Below are 20,121 nucleotides of genomic sequence, written 5' to 3' on the forward strand. Positions count from 1 at the left end.
AGAAACCCTAGTGGTGTTTATACTGAGACACAAAGTGCTCCAAGCAGGACTGGAAGGAAATGCTCCAGGTTCTGGGTCTCTCTCCAACCTCTGAGACCATTAAAGTAAGAGAAAATAAATAATGAAATTAAAGTTAGGCAAACACCCCACAACGAGCTCAAGGTAAAAGCTCGCAAAGCACAGTACTCCAGCCTGGAGGTCTCTATCCTCACGTGATACTAAATAGCTTCAGCATTAAGTATTTCTAATTTATTGTCATATGTAAGCATCTGGACAACCTGGCAATGGTGGAAGGGTTGGGATTTGAATCACAGTCTAATAAAATCTGTAGTAAAACCTGTAAACCAAACACATGAAGTCAGATGGGGGTATTAGTTCATGCAAGCCGTGGATGTGTTAGCTTCAGCCGCACATCAGCCTCACTGTGAAGGTGTCAGGATGAAACAACCGACTGCTGGCAAGACACTTTCAGATGAGCCTCCCAGGAGAGGTTTGCAGAAGACAAGCACGTATCATCACACCAAGGGAGCTGTCAGAGAGCTGCAGCCTCAGAGCGCACCTCCAGCCTTCACACTCATCTTCTGAGTGTGCATCTCTTGCGTTAAGATTTTGGCTTTAGGCTGCTTCTGGAAACACCCAACAGTTCTGCTTTTCTGATACTGTGCCCTGGCTTCAGCACCTTTGCATTGTGTTGCTCTTCCAATGAATCCCCAACAAACTTATCTCCCCTTGGCAGCCCTGCGCTGAGCAGATGTTTGTAGCAAAAAGACTTCATTTCCAAAATAAGCCAGACCATAGCCTTCGAGGTGGAGAATGGTTTTTCAAGATCCTTAGTCTGGACTAGAAAAGATTATTTACGTGCCTGAACCATCATTATCACATGTTGCTTTGGCCTACAAGAGGCAGGATTCTTCCCTCTCTCTGCATCTTCCTTCCTTCCTTTCTTGATCACTGATACTCATTAAAGATTTGCTGACCCTCTTTTCCATCCCTTTTCAGCCCCAGGATTTTAATCCAGGCATGTTGGTCAAGCTCCAATTTAGGTCTCCATATGTTATTTTCCTACAAGTCACCCCATCATTTCACCCAAAGCACTGTCTCCTAGAAATACTGCTATGTAGCCATGGTGGCAGCACACAACCTTGAATTAATATCAAATTACAAGCAATAGACCTGCTACTATCTTGCTTTACAGCTCCGGCTGTATGTATCTCTTTCAATGCAGACCCATCCAGGTAGTTACATACATGATTTTAGATTATCACAGGTACCATCCTCAACATAACACACCCCATATGTGCATCTGCAGTTACAGACATTCACTTACACGTATGTATAACAAGATGTTATGACATTTCAGCATAAAAAGAGTGACCTGTTTCCTGCCTTGACAGCCCTGATCAAGGTAATGTTGCAGCTGAGGAAGGAAAGAAAATGCAAAAGGAGATACTAAGGGAAAAGGCATCTCCCTTTCCCCTGCATAGGGCTGAAGCTGAGGTGTCCATGAGTGGTTATTACCCGGTAGCTCACGTTGATTTGTTCTGCCTGTGAGTTTTGAATTGGAAATACAGCAAGCAAGAGGAGAGGGATATGGAGTGACCTGTAGTTGGGACTTATATTTTTCCTTCCCCAGTGGATGTCCCTGCACACCTGCTTGCAGCATAATGGTGCAATAAATCGAGCACATATCTATATCCACAAAGGGTCAAACTCTGCTCAGAATTACACCCGTGTAAATCCCCAATAACTCCACCGGCCTCACTGGAGTTATTTGGCACAGATTTACACTCATGTAACTGAGAGCTGGTCTTAAGCTACAGTCTGAAAAGTGTTTCACCTTCAGGGTAAAAAAATGCTACTAATGTCAGTTGTTGTTACATTAAAAATAACCAGAAGGAATTTCACCTGGATGGGATCCATTCACAATCCATGACATCCACGTGAACCTTTTTCCTTTATTTTTGGTGCGCAGGGAAAGATGTCGGGTATTAATTCACAGTGCCCCTGTGCCTTTTGCTTTGGAAGGACTACTACGCCTTAGATCAATCATTAGGAAAAGGTGTCTATATTGATAACACATTTGTCTCTGAGATGGTACAGGATGTTTCAAGCCAGATTTCCTTTGAAGCCAGGCACTTCTTTTATTACCAAAGCATGAAAAATAGCCCATGTTCATGACATCAAATGCAGCCAGCACGCGATGCCAAGGGCTAAAGTGAGACTCCGGTTACCTCATGTAAATCCATACGAGCTCTTGCCACTTCCACTCCCATTACTGCGACGCAGCTGGCCTCAGCTCGCCCCAAGGCTCTGGGGCTGCCAGGAGACAGCACAAAAACCACGAGGGTCACCCTGCAGGCGGGGAGGCAGGCTGCCACGCTGCGAGCGAGATGACCAGGCAGGGCATAAGAGGTGTAAGGATCAAAAAATACAGGCTGGATTGTCAATTGTGACCTTTTGCATGCATAGCTCCCAAATCGCACTGGATTTGTTTAAAGTTTCTGAACCATCAGTGATGATGTCAGAAAGCTTCTGGCTCCAGGGATTCAAAGAATAATTTTCCTGAGGTCTCCCCACCTCCTTTTGGCTCCATGTCGGAGATAGAGAGGGAATGATCTGACACACATTCCTGCCAAACAGCTAAATTTCATTAAGATACAGCAGAAAGGTATGTGAGCTTGCTTTGTGACCCTATTAGAGCCTCCAGTTATCCACAGACCAGCTTTAGTAAGAAACACAAACTTTGTTCTTCAAATAACCTCAGCTTGAACTGAGTCCTGGAAGGACTATCTTTGAGTTAAGGTAATACAAAGCAATAAAGCTTCCTAAGAACAGAAGACTGCCAAAGTTTAAGTGGTATATTTTATGATCTGGATTATTGTCCATTGGGGGACTCAGATGAAAACACAGACTCATTTCATTTAGGACTCTAGTTGTGATTTGAACCATGATCCAAATTTCTAATAAAAATACTCCAAGAGAAAAGCTAGTGCTTTATCCACCACATACCAAGGTTCACTGGCCCTTTTCTGAAAAAAATCACAATAATCCAAGGTCAAATAATGTATGTGAAACAACTTTACTATTCCACAGAATTTTAGCTTTCACCATTTCATCTCTTTCAATAGCACAAACCACATACAAAATGATGTACAGTGGGGTATATCTGATGTGATAACAATGATTATGCAAATCATCTGCAACTGTAAGAACCGGAAGAAATATGTCTTGGGTTACCTCTGTAGAGTGGAAGCGTTTCCACAAATGATTTTGTGCAATAAATCTTCACCAGTTTGGGGGATCATCACAAGAAGCAGGCAGTACAGCGAGCATATTCCACTCTGTTAGAGGAGACCCAAAAGTTCATGTGTGAAGATACATACCAAGAAGATCAGCATCTGCATCTCATGAAGATATTCATATAAGCAAGTGATCAAAAGTATGTTTATTGTTTTCTTCTCAAGGGAATGAAATTCAAATGACCTGGTGTCTGAAAGCAGCAAGGGAACAAAAAAAAATCTCTAAATAAAATTGACTACAACCAGTTACATTCTCTCATTCAAGATGACAAATGGTCTGACTTCTCTGAAAGGTCATTAGTCAAAGTCAATTTCAAAATATTCAATTCAGGCCCCAAAAAAATCTTTAAATGAAAGCCCAAGCTCTACAGAGCACTAAATAACAAAAGTCTACTGACATGCTTTCTCTTACTTACTCCTATTAATATATATATGTGTGTGTGTGTGTGTGTATAAGCTACATTTGAGACAGGAGAAGATAAGCGACTTTTTTCTGGCAATAGTCCAATGGCCCAAAGAAGTGAGATCTGTCTTTACACTTAGCCTATACAGACAAGCAGCAGAGCACCTGTATTGTCCCAGTGAAGAACCAGAGGCTGGCTAAGAAGTATAGAGCAGCTGTCAGGAAAAGCCACCATTCTGCCCAAAACAGGGTAGAATAGCCTCCTGTCTCAACGCAGCACATTACCACGCAGGAGGAGGAAGAACTGATTCTCCCATAGATATGTTTTGATTTCTACCTGTATGTTACTGATAAAATTTGCTAAGTTTCTGCCAGCTTAGAGGTCACAGTCTGCTTGGTGAGGTCACTCTCCACTACTGATGGTGGGTAGAAATGTTTCTCTCATCCTCCAAGAATATAAAAATTTTCCAAAATGTCCCTGTTCCACTTCAGGTGGGCCCCAATTTCCTCTTTCATGCCTCTTTCTGTTCTTACAAGTAATGCCCTGAAAATCCTGATCCCAGAATCAAAAAATCTCAGATTCAGTTTCCTCTCTGAGGACATTCTCACTCATTTCTATAATGTGGGCCTGCCTGGATGGCACAAACCAGGAAACACCTTTCCCAAAGCCTTGATGCACAGGACACCCCAGCTCACCACACTGTCAAGAAAGCCTTCTGGTTTACTGGGTGCTCTGGCTTCCCTTTCTCTCACATTTTGTCCAGAAATTCTATTCTGGACCAGAAATCTCCCTCTCAGTGACAGTTTTGCCAAAACAGGAATACATTAAAAAATAAAATTTAAAAAAAATAAAAATAAAAATAAGAAAATAATAACCCAGACTTCTCATGTCTGAGCTTCATTACCCAGCACTCTTTGTTTTGTTTCACCATCGTGATGGGAAAACTGACTCTTCAGCACCAGTGGGAAGCACACAGCAAAAGAAATATAACTCCACGGAAAGTTTTATCTCAACAGAGATTTGGGCATCTACATAAATTCACAGAATCTACATCCCACAAAGCAAATATCCTTAGATCTGCATCAACAATTGTTTTGATATGAAAAGATGTCAAATAATTTGGCTCAACAGCATCAGAATACTCACTTTTTTTTTTTTTTTTTTTTTCCTAAGATTAGCTGTAACATTTTTTGGCTAATGCTTCTGACTACATGGTTAACGTGAGCCTTAAAGCTGAGCGTTTGGGTTGGCCCCATCTTTGATTCACATTCATTATTGGGCCTGGATTAAATAGGATTAAATTAACCCATTCCACCAAAAAAAGTCAGAAAAGATAAGTCTGCATGCAACACAGTAGGCATGAAGGGGGAAAATCCACTTGTGCAACTTGCACATGAGCTGCATTATTTCAATGTGACTCCTTTTTGCTGAGATTTTTGACCACTGCATCTACATGAGCATACATGTAGAAATTCATTATTCATTATCTCTATTTACCATTCCTCCATCTTCATTCCCCTCTTAGAAGGTTTCAGTAACCCTGCAAGGAAGAAAAGACATGCTATGTGACAAAGACTAAATAATAAAGAGCTCATGAACAAATCTCTAGTCTGAAAATTATTGATCCAAATTTTCTGGTGAAAACTTACTGAATACAACCATAGCTAATAGAACTGGTTGGTTCACAGAGGATTCTCTCAAGCTGCATAGTTATATTAATATATGTATGTATGACCAAAAGTTTCTCTATAAAAATATATTAAAACTGTCAGATGTATAAAAGTCAGACAAATCCTCCATTTTTCTGTTCACAACCCCTCCAAATCCCTTTGCGGAAGATCCCAGACCTCAACTGCATTCCTCAAGGATTTACAGGGCACCAGAGGAACAGCAATCAGCTCCAAATGAATGTGTGCATTCAGAAGTATATTGAGGCTTTTCCAGCTTTTCAGGTACTTCACTCAGATAAATCTTCCTGAAAACTCTGGACGTGTTTGCAGGAGCCCTTTTAACCATTGCTTCACTCTGCCACTTTTCAGCATGTCCATTGTGTCCCACTGATGGGAATAACTGACATGTAAGCAGAGGCAAGAGGAAAAGTGACTGGAATATTGGAGATAGCCCACAGAATCGGGCAAAAAAAAAATAAAAAAATGCTATGTTCTTAAGATTTACTGCTCCTGGAATAATACAAGCGAAGACTGTGGATCAGATTCTGATCTCAGTCACCGTGGTGTTAATCTGAAGTACCAGCACTTATTTCGGTAGGGCCATTCTGGGTTTAAGGGCAGATCCAAAAACTGACACTGATTTACTCCAATCTTATAACAGCAGGTCATTCCAGCATAAGATTTTAGAAAAAAAAAATAAATGCTATTATCAGCTGTGCACTAGATCTCATAATGTTTAGCAAGATTTACTATTTCTCTATTTTCTCCTTTCTGCTTGTTTAATCCATGTTTTTTGTCTGCTCCAATTCAAATGATATATATGAAGAGCAGCAAATTTTCTGCTGTGTTCTCTTCATTTCCTGTAACATTTGTAAGTTGTGAACACAAAAAAAAAAAAGAATGCTACAAGAAAAGCGTGACAAAGGGTACAACACAAGTGCATCACTACAGGATAAACATCAGGCCACAAATTGTGTTTCTTTCTTCTTTGCATTCCACTTTGTGTTTTATGTGAGCTACATTATTATTCACATTGCATAACATGTTTTGTTATTTTCTACTAAGGACTGAAAAAGTCTGCAGGCATGGGTTGCTGAGGGAAAAAAAAAAAAAAGAAAAAAGAAAAAAGAAGAAAAAACATGTTATGGTTAATATGTTGTCAGTTTGCCTTCCTAAGTAAAAATGGCATTGTTATTGTACACAGCTTTTTAGCTGAATATTTGTATAGATAGTAAGATGAGCTGGGTGCACCTGTTTCCTAAACAGTTCGGTATGAATTTGATTAGTGGGATATGATTTATTTGGGTCAATAGGAATAAATCTTCCCAGTTGTCCTGGAGATCTGAAAAATAAGTATGGCAATTGCTGCACTTTGCACTAAGGGCTCTGAGAAAAGCTCTGTGCTCTCTCCTCAGACAATGCTCTAAGAAGGAAAAGGCTGCAAGGGTCTTTACTCTCTTCCCTATTCTGCCCCTCTGGGTAAAGGCGCCTCCAACAGCATTTCACAGCCATAAGAAGAGACAGTCAAATATTTTTCACATGGAAAATTTTGACAAACAGGAGGGAAAAAGAGCATAGGTCATTTTTTTCATCTTACCAAAAAAAATCCAACAGCTGCTCTCTTTCCAAAAACACTTTCTGTTTCTCACACTAATATTTTGGCTTGCCCAAGTTTTTCTTCTCTTTCTTGAAAAAATATTGAAGCTTTTCCAAAAAGAGAAAATTTTCAGAGAAACTTTCAGTGAGATCAAAACCAAGCTTCCTGGTGAATAAAACAGTTTTAATGAGGAAATACTGGCCAGGTATAATTGTCACTGAGGAGGAAAGGGAGAGGATGCCACCATTAGTGGGTACCAGAGAAAAAAAATAGTGTGGCAGGTATGGTGAATGTGGTATGAAGGTACAGATTAGGACATGACAGTGTGAATGGAGAGATGGTGGGAGGTATAGCTGCTTCCACATGGGGTGGCCATGACATTTACCCTGTATTAAGTATATGGGAGGGGGGAGTAATAGCCCTTCCATTTTTGTTACTTTATATGCCACTTAAACGTGGCTAACATTATGCCTCTATATGAGCAAATAAATAAATAAACCATTTCTTGCATGGTTTGGCCAACCAGAGGTCGGACTCCCTCCCCACCAAAAGACTTCCCCCTCCCCCCCAAAAAAATAATCTAGAAAATTGAAGTGTTTCTAAAGCCCCACATGCTGAGTTTACCTTTCTTATTCTCCAGGCTGCTGCCTTTTTCCATCCAGCACACGGTAAGGATTATACTTAAATAAAGATTTAACACTCATAAATGGTCTCTTTTAATATCACTGTAAAGTAATGCTTCTTTTATGGGAGAATTTAAATGTAATTCCCCTACGTACAGCTGTGCCAAACAGTATGGTATCATTTTAGGCAGTCATAAGCAGAGAGGCACATTGACCAACAGTGCCTGTGGGTACGGTGTGGATTTTATTAGCCAATATGAGCTGATGACCCATGAGCATAGTCAGCTTTTGCATCTTGTAAAGTCAGTCATTGGGAAGGTACCACCGAGTGTGGATAGCGAGCAGCTTCCAGCCCAGAGGAGCCAAGCACAACCTCCAGGCTCAGATAGCAGCAGCTCCTCTTCATCTCACAAAGGGTTTTTGCACAGCCCCTACCTGTTCAGGCTTCACCTCTTCTGGCAGGGCTGTGGCTAGGCTGGCTTGGGAGATGCAACCCAAGGGCTTGCGCCAAGCCCTCTGCTCACTCATTACCTCCTCTCCCAGCATCTGCCCAGCCAAGCCAGCCTCAAGATCCCAGTGGTCCTGAGCAAAGTCAGGCTTTTCCCTCGCACCCCTGCACAGGAGGACTTGCAACATAGCCTAGCAGCACCTGGCACATGCAAACAAAAGGCTGTTTCAGATTAAAACAGAGAGTCGAGTTCCCAGCCCAGGGTACTACATGGCATGGATATGCTCAGCTCTTTCCAGCCTCACAAGAAGAAGCATGCAGTGACTTTTCAGAACTCAACACAAATATTTATTATTTTTTTTTCCCATAACTTGTTGCTGGAATGGGTGATTATAGCCTGTATAAAAAACATTCTTGGCTTTTTTTGTTATTAAAAAAAAAAAAAAAAAAAGAATTATTATTTTGCTGCCTTATTTTTGCAACATAGTCTTCCTTACATTGGTAAGATTATTGCCACTCCTGTTGTAATTATCCATGAGAAACTACAGAGAAGGACGGGATGGGTCTAATTGTCTTAAAACAATGGTTTCCCCCGTTGCAAAGTGTCATGTCCATTTTCCTTTGCCACAAGATCTCATACCAGATGGCATCTAAGTGATTATTTACACATTTTCATGACATTTCCTTCCTTTTTTTTTTTCAAGGAATCTTAGTGTCTGATGCTTAGAATACTGCAAATATTTCACTAAATTTCTCATAATCAACATCACCCCCACCCCTAGCCACTGGAGGCTCTCCCATGCTCTTCTATGTTCCATGATAGGCAAGCTCTTGCCAAAACAAACCTTGGCGGATCAATCACCCCAGTGGAATGAGAGATGAGAAAATGTTATTTAAACCCTGCTGCAGAGCAGCCAGTTGGCAGGGCTCACTGCCATCCATGCAACATAAGAAAAGAAGCCCTTTATTTATTTCAGTCAACTTCTCACCAGCCAGCTCAAAGGCACCCCAAACTGCTTTTGGGTCTTGATTCAGCAAATCATCTCAGCACGTTACAGAAAAGATGTGACCATGAAATATTTTGGCTTCATTTGAAATGCACACCCACATCATTTGTTGTATGCTTTACATCTCTCCTGGCTTGGGAGATGGCCAGGCAGAAATTTTCAGAGGCAGATGACTAGGGAAAAAACAGCCAGCACCATGTTTTGAAGGGAAGGCATTTTCCTCGGGCATTTCTCAACCAAGCAAAGAGACCAAATGAGCAGCAACATTTTTCAGCAAGACTATTCAAATCAGTTTCATTGGTTCACCAAATAAATATCAGAAGTTTATATACATTTTACTCCCCAAATGAGAAGGTCCGGAAAAGTAGTTCACCCCATTGCAGAGCACTGGAATCCAACCTGGACTCTTTTTTCCTGCCATTTGTCTCCAATTCCTCATAGGAAAGGAACTTCCCAATATTCTCATCATGGGTATTTATTCCAGGAAATGTGACTTTTTTTTTTTTCCTATTGAACACAACTCAGTTAGCATCTTCTGGTTTTAGCTGATAAGTTTTGTTTTGAGGCTTGCTTTTGGTTTGGTGTAGATCTGAATATTTTCTTCCTGCATTGCAAAAACTTTGAACACAAGAATGGCATCTTAGTTGCTTTTAAAGCTGCAGTTTCCTTCCTCTTTTAAACTGTGAAACATGCTATGATTTACTGTAGCATATATCTGGAAAACTGGGCCAAGGCTTTTATAACTAGATGCTCCTAAAACCCTGTTTAAATTTCTGCAGGGAAATACTGGGGCAGTGAGGGCTTCTTAAAATTAGGATTTATTTAAGAGCCTGAGGAGAAACCCACAAGCTTAACTTTATGCTCTGGTGTTGGAAATCTTAGCCCAGGTTTACATTTTAATTCGTCTGTCAGCACAAGCTCTGAGTAATGCCGAATTTCACTCTTTCTTTCCCCTCCCGCCTGCTCATGAAACCTCAACCAGCAATTCCAGCTCCTTTTCATTAGGAGCCTGGCACTTCTCAAAGGACTCAAGCTGCATGGAATTGTCCTTATGAAAGCTGAAACCAAGAGAAAATGTCTGGGCTTTTGGTTTCATTGCAGAGCCAAAAATTCAGGTCAATTTTGCTGAGATTTGGCATGTCTCAGGAGCCAAGGTGAAGCTTCTGTGCAACTGTGCTCCATTTAAAGTGACCCTGGATGGAGGTGGTAACAGGGAGTAGGAACAGGCAGTTCTAGTTCTCTCGGTAGTCTTAAACCTTCACATAAAAAATGCAGAAAAATCTAATATAGCTAAACTGTAAACTGGAAAAAATTTATATGTAACAGTGTTTTGAACTGCACCTAGAAAAGAAATGGAAACAAAACTAAAATGTAGACCACAGTTGAAATATGCTAAATATTTTCATGGAAGAAGGCAGTTGCCTTCTGTCCCAGCTGGATATGTATATAGCGTATAGATGTGCACTTTGCACATCTCTGCTTTACCTTTGTTGGGGAGAAAAAAAGAAAAAAAAAAAAAAAGCCATTATATGTGTGAGAACACAGTGGAATTCATCAGTGGAAAATGCCAGAGATCAACTCATAAAACCTACTCGAAACAAAATGAACTCCATGCCTCCTTTAGCTCTGGCATCAGAATTGCCTCCTAAGCCTCAGGAAATTCTGGCTCTCTTCATCAAGGGGTTAAAAGCCACCATGCTGGGAATAATGCTTATTCTGCTCTTTCCTTTTCATGCTCCCTGATGGTTAATGATATCCAGTCCCATCTGGATACCAAGCACCATGAACAAACATATCCCCCAAAGAATGTTACCCAGATAATTGTCTTTGATGAAAATCAACTGCATGATGTTCACATTGCAGGCCTTCTTAAGCTAGTCAGTTCTGGAGACTTAGGCTTCAGCAGTCTGAAGACAAGCATGTATAAATGCACTTAATAATGTAACACTTATTCCACAGTGTCACTGATGATTTCTATGTTTCTTCCATACTTCTGATGGGTGAGATGCTTTACAAGCACTGGAAACCGCCCAGATTCTGAGGCCTTTCACAATAGCGTGATCTTGAGTAGAGTTTTGGCCTGCAAACCATCCACCACAGATGGCACGGAAGGACAGGGAATGGTGGAGCAGAGGCCGTGGGGCCAGCCATGCCAGGACTGATCACAAGGCTTCATTTCTGCCCCAACTCTCTGAATCGCAGTCAACAAATTCACAGGCTGGGCTTTTTGAAGTACCCTGAAGAAACCAGTTGTCTAACTTAGTGAGAAATTAATTCCCAGTTAGCCCATGAGCCATCTGATTTCTCGTGTTTTCCACAGCGGAGACTACACAGATATGTATTTCTACACCTATCTCTTCTGAGTGCTTCCTTTTGATTGAAACACAAATGCACACCAAAACTCAACCTCAATGTGACCCCCTCCTTTGTCCCTGTGTATTTATTTTGTTTATTTTGTGAGTGGACAGCTATTTTTTTTTGTTTCTTTACTAAGGTTTGCACGCTTCTTGTGCTATTCTAATGGGAAAAAGGCCCTATTCTGGATCATTTTGGGTTATGAAGAATACCTACCCTGTCTCTCCAGGCTGTGTTTTATTTGCTTGCTAAGGAAGGTCTGCTTGTAGCATCCAAGCACCCCATGAGGTTCATACTAAGACCAACAAAACCAGCCCTCCAGAAGAATCAGGTAGCTTACTTTTTAAACAACCATCACGCGTTGTCCCATTTTACAAGTAATATTTTATCTTAATATTCAGAATAAAATCTCCATGAATGAAGTAGTGCAAAATATGGGGAAAACATTGTAGCTTTCCATATAGTTATAGCTCTCATTATGATAAGGAAATCTTCACCCAGGATTGAGCACAGTCTGTGATTTTATTAAAGAGAATCAAATATTCTGTCATATAGCATGACTCATTTGGTTTTCTCTGCATCATATTATCTTTGTGCCATCCTGCCCTGGGAGAGCATGGTGCCAAGGGATTCTTGGACTTCATTGCAGGTTCCTATAATGCCCCTGTGGACTTGGTGACAGAAATTTTGTCCACACAGAAGAAACAAAAATAAATAAAATTATATCCCAGATCCAGGTGTAGGAGGAGATTTCCTGCAGGGACTGAGGGGGCTGAATCCCATTGGGAGGCTTTAAGGAAAGAGACTTAAAATACAGGGGTCAGCAAGCTGCTAAAGGGAGAGAAAGGGAAGCAGTAGGAGAAATGACAGCACCTGTCTGTACCTTTCCAGATACTTTTTGAAGGTTTCTACACTAAGGACTTCACTAAGCTGCTGAAGACCCTGGGCAGCAGTTGATTGGTTTACATTGCTGCTTAAATTAGCCAGGTGTTACCCTTCCTCTCTCTTTCCCTCCAACACCCATTCCTGATTAAGAGCACCGCATAAGGCGAATTTTCTGTTCCTTCTGTTCCTGCCAAGACCAAGGCCTCGAGGTGAGGCAGGACTGGGAGAGAGCTGCAGGGTATGTGGACAGACAGCGTGGAGTTGGCAGCCTCCAGGCAACATCAGAGCTCTGGCTTTGGCTTCATCTCCCTTTGAAACACCTGGACATCTGCAAAAATTTCCACTGCAAAGTAAATTAATTCCTGCAATAACCGACGGGGCTGGAGAGGAGGTGAGAATTCCTGAACAAGTTTGAGGAGGGATTTCTTTTTTGGAAAGGTCTGTGTTGCACAAGATGGGTGATAATACCTTGCACTGGCTCCAAGAGGAAGGCGTTAAAGAAAGTAGGAGCCAGGAGAATGACTCTGGTGCTTGTTTGTTTCTGTATCTGCTCCTCTATTTAAAATGCCTTTCCAACAAGCTGTCTTCTGAGTAACCCTTGGGATGCCACTACTGAGGCAAGCAGCAAGGTGGGAGGAAAGAAAGGACTGAGAGAGATACAATGGAGGAAACACCTCATGAGAAAATTGCAGGGTATGGCAGAGAGGCATGAGGAGCTAGACTGACATGACAACTTTCCTGGAACTGGTAATCAGTTATTTGAAGGCCTGATCAAGACATCCTCTATATGACTCATGTTTGCCTTTGGATGTCATTTGGGCAGAAAAGTGTCTGGATCTTCACTAATGATTTTGCCTCAAGATTCCCAAACAGCGAGCATTTTCCAGAGGACCGATCCAGAAGGCAGTGGCTGAGTGCTGGCACACCACAGCCCACCAGTATGCAAATTCCCACCGAGGACCACTGCAACATGCTCACAGACCAGCTGGGGCTCTGAGGGTCTGGTTGAGGTCTGGCTGCTTACCCTGTCTCCTCTAAAAAGGGGCTACCTGTGGCAGATATATGGTACCAGTTAATTTAGCAATAATGTGAGAGGGAGGGAATGGCATCTCTTCCCAAAATTGCTACACCATTTCTGACAGCTGAGAAAAGCCCTTGTTTTGTTCAGTGTCCTTCAAAAGATCCGTGCTTCACATAGTGTTTTACTCCATCTATCCACTCTGGCAAGATGAGACACTGATCTTACCCTACTAGAATCTGTAGAAAACCAATATCCTGTGGTAAAGCTTCAGCCTTATGCTTCTCTTTTAATATAAGCTGTCATTACCGAATCCCAGTATTACCCAGATCTGCTTTACATGAGTCCTTGGCAAGACAATGTCAGCTGTAGTTAATAAACAAGGTCTGCATTTATCGATTCAACAATATTGTAAAGGGTAAAGTGTCATCTGGTGTTACTAGAACATCAGACCTGCACATACATAAGATGCAAGACAACCATCAATCGCAAAAGGATTGTATTTTTTGCTAACCCAGAAGAAAAAATGGCACGTGAAATTTCCACAACAAATCCATCTCCCAACCTTTCAGCAAGAAACATATTTCCTTGGTGATCAATCTTCCATCTCCTAAGCTGGAATGATGGCAGGGCCCTGTGCTTACTTCATGACAACATCTAGTGTAGACTGGATGTTCATAGAGACCACACTTTCCTGGGTCAGTCCTCTCCATCCCAGAGCCACTGAATGAAGCAGCTGTTCTTGTAACTTTGCTCTCCCCATTCTGTGCAGAAGCCACTGTGGTGTTCCTCATCAGATTTTTTTTTCTATCCTTTTTTTTTTTTTTTTTTTTCCAGCAATTCATGGTGAATTTTACTAGAAATACTAACTTTTTCAGTTTTCCTGAAGAATGTATCAGCTGACCAAACTGTAGCTTTTGCCTCAACTAGCTGAACAATAATACTGTGAGAGAAGAACCTTGCCAGTTGTGAGGGATGTGTGTCTTGAAGCTATGATAAATGCTGCAGTTGCAGGCAAATATGACAGCATTTATATCAGCACAACAGTTGAGCAAGCTCCAGTTTGGACCCTGAAGGGACCAAAGATCAAGAGCCTGTGGAAATGATAGCAAAAGATAACTAAGAACCTCTGATGCCAGAGGGTGATTAGTACCAAACAGCTCCAGTGCTAATACTGGCTAACTGGACAGGTTTTCATTATAAAGGCCTTTCCATACTGTTAAATACTTTACCACCAAAAGGTTTTATCTTCTGTTTCAGGACACGGTGTTTTGGGCAGAAGTCTATGACATCACGGAAGGTAGGCAATAGAGCTGGTGGGGAATTTGTTACCATCCAGGTGTTTCATGCAAAGCATCTTAGTTTGGACTAACGTTCATCCAAGCTGAGGTTCTATTGGCCTCTGCCTCGATTTCTCAGGATGTTCCTGGAATATAAGGCCTTTATTGCCAAACTTGCCCTGAAGGTCTGTCTAGAAGGTACAGACAATTCCAGGATAATCCATGGAGATGCATGCCAAGGCTAGAATGTGTACCCTAAGCTCACACCAGCTCTTAGTAACCTGACAGTAAATTCACAGTGAACCTGAGAACACCTCTGAATAAAGACACTGCTGAATATGGGGAACTCTCAGAGTGGGAGAAGGTGCCATTTTCACCCCCCAAAAATGTTGGATTTGGTCTTATTCAAGTCAAAGATGGTATTCTGCACATACACATGTAAATTCCCATGAAACAGAAATGCTACTTTTGGCCAGATCTCCAAGTAAGGTAAATTAGAAGAAAAACAGCACTGAAGCTAGACGTGGAGATCTCATATAACACCATAAAAGTGCTTGGGCTTGGAACACCATGTTTACCCTACCCTGGCATATTTGGGGAAGACTCGTATTTGTCCTAACATTACTGACCTACACAGTTATAGATCTCAGCCTGCTTCTTTTGCAGAGATCTTTTAAAGGGGCTTAGTTAAATTGTCCAGAGATGTCAACAAGTTGTGAGAGGCAGGCTCACACTGGCAGCAATTACCAGAGGGCAATGATCAATGGGGGTCTTTTGTTAGCATTACAGGATCACTATTGACTCAGGAAGGAAGTGCCCCCATGGTTTAGGCTGAGCTGAAATGGACAGGCAGCCTTGCCCTTGGCTGCTCACAAGCCACTAACCTACATTTATCTCATTAATTATTCCTGTCCAAATGGCAGCAATCGTTATGATCCACAATCAGCTGAGGAAGAAGAGGTCACAGCAAACACAGAGGCTCCATTTAGCAGTCCAGGACATGCATCTTTTCTCTTATTTGCACCAGACTATTGTTTGACTCCAGTGTGGTTCCTCTGACAAACAGGTAACAACAAATGACAGCCACACCAGCTCTACCAAAAAAAAAAAAAAAAAAGGATATAGCTGACATGCTTTTCCACTTATAGAAGTAAACCTACAAGGCACAGTGACCTTGCTAATTGTGAATTGTGTAGATGGGGAGAGGGGAATAGTCTTCACATTCCGATGCATCCAGACTGCCTTAATCCTCACATGCTCCTATTCCAAACTATGGCCAAACCCTTCAATGGTTTACAAGAAGTTTGACTTACAATCTCATTGCTTCAGAAGTATAGTTGTTGCAGGGGAATTTATAGGAAGAAAAGATATTTGACAGGAATAAAAGGCATTTGAGGGATGAGAGCTTCTGGATGGAAGGATGGAGTTTCCTATTAAAGTCACCTTACGCTGCTGAGGGATAAATCACTCCCTCAAACATATTGCAGTCTCTTTGTAAAGGCAGCTGATTAGTATGACTGAGGATCAAACTCTGTTCTTACCCCCCACTGTGTTATTTTTCTCTCTTGCACTGAATTGTTCAAGCCACGGCATTTTAAATTGAGCTCTGATTTAGGAAAGCAAAGAATATACAAAAGGAGCAGTATATTCCAAACATACCCTGCCCTTCAAGCTTGGTGTTCCCCAGCCGCTTCAGAAAGAGGAAAATCATGAGTCCCAGAGGAAACCTTACAAACATGCATTTGCAAAGTGAAGTTTGCCACGTGTACCCAGCTGGGAAGGAAAAACTCCCCAGCACCTCTGCTCAGTGCCCTGAGACCTTGGGGGGGAGGATACATTTGCAGAGCAGTTGCTGTGCCCCTGTCCACCCTGCTAACTGACTGGGGAACAGCAGATGGAGTTTTAAAATATAAAGGAAGCCCCCTCCCCAACAGGAAGCCATTTCCTTCTCTAAGCTGAGGAATTTGTGCAGAAGGATTTTTTCTCCTTTTTCTGCTTCAGGGGAATAAAATACAAAAAGGCATTTTCATCATCTGTTCATGATTTTTATTTTTTTAACTGCTGGGTTTTTGTTTTTTTTGTCAAGATTCTTATGACTGCCTATAGTTTAACCACTCCATATATTCCTGAGAAGATATTGTCAGATCCGTTCCTGTCTGTAGAGTGGAAAGCCATCAACCTCTAACAGAAGTATTTACAGTGGGGAAGACCCAGCATTTCAGACTGGGTTTATGCCAGACTCCACTGCACCAAAGCCACCCTACGATTTTCTTTACTAGCCCTAATAGATGACTGAACACAGAGCTCTTTGCTTCATAAGTGTCCAACAGTGATTTAGTGGAAAATGGCAGAAGAAAAGGTGAGGATCATGGGTTGGTTTTCAAATACTTCCCACTCCATGTTTTCTTAGTGAACAGAAAAGTAAGTTTGAATTTGTCATGGTATCACTACTATGGTAGTCAAAAAAAAAAAAAAAAAAAAAAAAAAAAAGCATCATCATTTGGATGCTGTATTAACTAAAACTGATGCTGTTTAAAAGAAGCACACACAGGAACTTACTGTTCTGGGCCAGAGCTACTGCTGGCCAAAGTCTAATTTCTTTTTGAGAGAAATCCATCCTCTTTCCATCACTCCCAGGGGAGCTGACTGTACAAGAGCTGCAGAAAAACCACCACAGTCAAGACTAGTAGCCTGTGTTCAGAGCACAAGGGATCAGGGATTCACATCATTATTAACGCTTCTGCAAAGCTCTTGAGTTTAGCAAGAGATGATCCTAGTCCCAGCCAGCTTCCAGCCACAAAGTACTCCAAAAGATTCAGCTGAAGGGGAGTTCAGTGGGAAAGGGAAGGCAGGCAAGGACTTTCACCTGGGATCAAGGATGATTCCTGCCATCCCAGCTGCCATGTTGTCACATCAAGACCTTTACTACGTCATTTCCATAGGCTGTTGCATGACATTGGTGATCTTGACAGAGAGGGTAAATGGACCCTTCTGGAGAGCATTTTAAACCTTTGGTAGCTACAATGTCAAGTTCTAGGGAATCAGATTTACGGGAATCACTTTAATGTCATTATAATCTCCCTTGAGCCTGCAGTCCTGACTCAAGCAAGCACAACAAGGTTCAGTCTAGGACAACTAAGCACCAAAAACTACAATTGCTGTCCTCTCTTACATTATCCTGCTTGCCTGGGGAAACAAGAATTGTGTTTGGAAGAGCTGGTAAGCATGTCTCCAGAAGCAATCTTTACAGTATTCAGCATAAAATTCATCACCTGACTCTTCACTCTATGGACTTGATTGTCAGGCTCCCCGCTAACTGCTGCCCACAACTAGTGGGACCATGTATGTGGGCTGGACACGCAGCCCTATCAACTCTTAATCTGAGTTTAATCGGTGCTACAGTGAGTCAATGGACCAAAAATACTTCAGCTCAGGGTCCCCAAGTGCTGAGGCATGGAACCAACACTGGGCAGGCTATTTGACTTGGTCATAGGCACTGTGGGCACCTAGAGCAGTCCACATTAAAGCCTTTGCCATCTCTCCCCTGCATTTCCTTTATTTCCACCATGCCCACCACGTCCAGCGCTGCCAGGCCCACATGGTCAGGCCAGCGGCAGCCATGTTGCGGCCGGGGCAGCCATGGCAATGAGCAGAGCTCCTTGCTGAGGTGCTGTGAGCAAGAGCCCAGCGGCCGGGGCTCAGACAGACCCGCAGTGCTGCATTGTGCTACGCCCTGCATACCGCTTGGCCTGTTTATATAAAGCCTTTTTTTTTTTTTTTCTTTTGCTGTTTTCCTTTCCAAAAAGAATGCTGCCAATCGCTGGAGGCAGATGTGTTTATCAAGCTGTGTATCTTGAAGCCTGACATGAAATTTGTGGCCTCTGGTGCAGCTGAAAAACATGCTGTCACCACCTTGGAGGGAGCAAGCCAGCGGGGCCAGCGGGGAGCCGGCAAGGGTCTGAGTCCCTGCCAAAAACTACAAGATGAGGGAAAGTCAAACTCCAGCCGAACATACCTTTTCCATCCACTCTGTTCAGTATCTGGAAGGGGTGTCCAAACCACTAATTGGCCAGTTCTTACACGAAAGGAGAAGTTTTCTCTTTTTTAAGTCCCGTCCCCCCCCCTTTCCCTGCTCCTATTTAGAAAACTACTATGCTCTTAAGCCCGTGAATATGTCACTACACTAGACCTGAAAGTTTATGTCAGAAGGATTAAGTCCTACCATGCTGAAGATTGCTTACTTTAGAAATAAAACACTCTCCAATGGATCACTGCATTTGGTGTTGAGCCTGAATAGAAAAATACAGAATAAACCTTTCAAGCAGAGCCTTGTTGGGGAGGAGGTGAGAAGGGTGAGTCCCAAGTAAAACAGAACTTTGGTCAATGTTTTCACGCTCTGACTCCAGCTCCCAAGCAGACACAACGTGAGGAGGGAACAGAGGGAGGCAGAAACCTCTGTCACAGGGCGGTGGCCCACTGGCCCTGGGTCACTGGTGCACTTTGCCCTTCCTGACTGGCTCTTCCACCTCAGGAAGCAGGAAGGAAAAAATATATATATATTTAAAAAAAAAAAAAAAAGTAATTTGCAAGTAAGTCATTTAATGGGGAAAGGGGAAAAAATAGGGAAAGAAAAAAGAAATGCAGCTTTACAGCAAAAGGCAGTTACTCTGAGGTCATTTCTGAGCTACATGGAAAACATTGCCTGTATCCATGCAAAATTCCAATAGACGTATTGCTTATCTGGTAATCATCAATTACATTCGCACTCAGCTGAACTTCCGGAGGTGGAGTGATCTCCTAATCACCTCCTTTGCAAATCACTGTTTCTTCTCCACAACTCTTCACCCTAGCACCTTCCCCATCTCTCTTCCTTCCTGAAACTCTGCAGCCTGCGCTGGGCAAGGTGCCTAAGGGGGCGAGTGCAGTCCTCCCATGGGAAATGCATAGCCGGCATGCAGGAGACTCATGTCATTAAAGCCTGTGAAAATGACAGATAGCTGGAGGGAAAAGGGCACACACAAAAATGCCATGACGACTTTCACAATTACTTACCTAACAGATGCTGGGGGTTGTAGCTAAACAGGTACCATTGCAGCCCCCATGCATTTTTAGGAATCCATGAAGATGGATTTCAGGATGAATACACTTCCTTCTGAACCTGCTGGAAAGCCCCCTTCTTTCGTACCAGATCACCTTAACCTTCCTCCTTATGGGTGTGTGACAGGAACACATTCCCAACCACTCGTGGTCCACAGAGAAATCATAGTTCCCCCTGCTCATCCAGTAAGATGATATGTCTTAGCTCTGTCTGCACTAATGGTCCCTGTGCTATGCTTCCTACAGCCAATCCATGGCAATTTTTTATGTGCTCTCAAATACTATTCCTCTCCATTGATTGCGACATAGATACAACAATAAGTAAGTCTTAATTCTTCATTGCTCATGGGCACACAGAGAAAGTCAGGCAAGAGGAAATCTCATGACACCTGGTGTGACTGGTGGGATCTAAACAGATGTAAAGACTTGAAGGAAAGA

Source organism: Netta rufina, assembly GCF_964035555.1.
Source record: "Netta rufina genome assembly, chromosome: 2".
Lineage (NCBI taxonomy): Eukaryota > Metazoa > Chordata > Aves > Anseriformes > Anatidae > Netta > Netta rufina.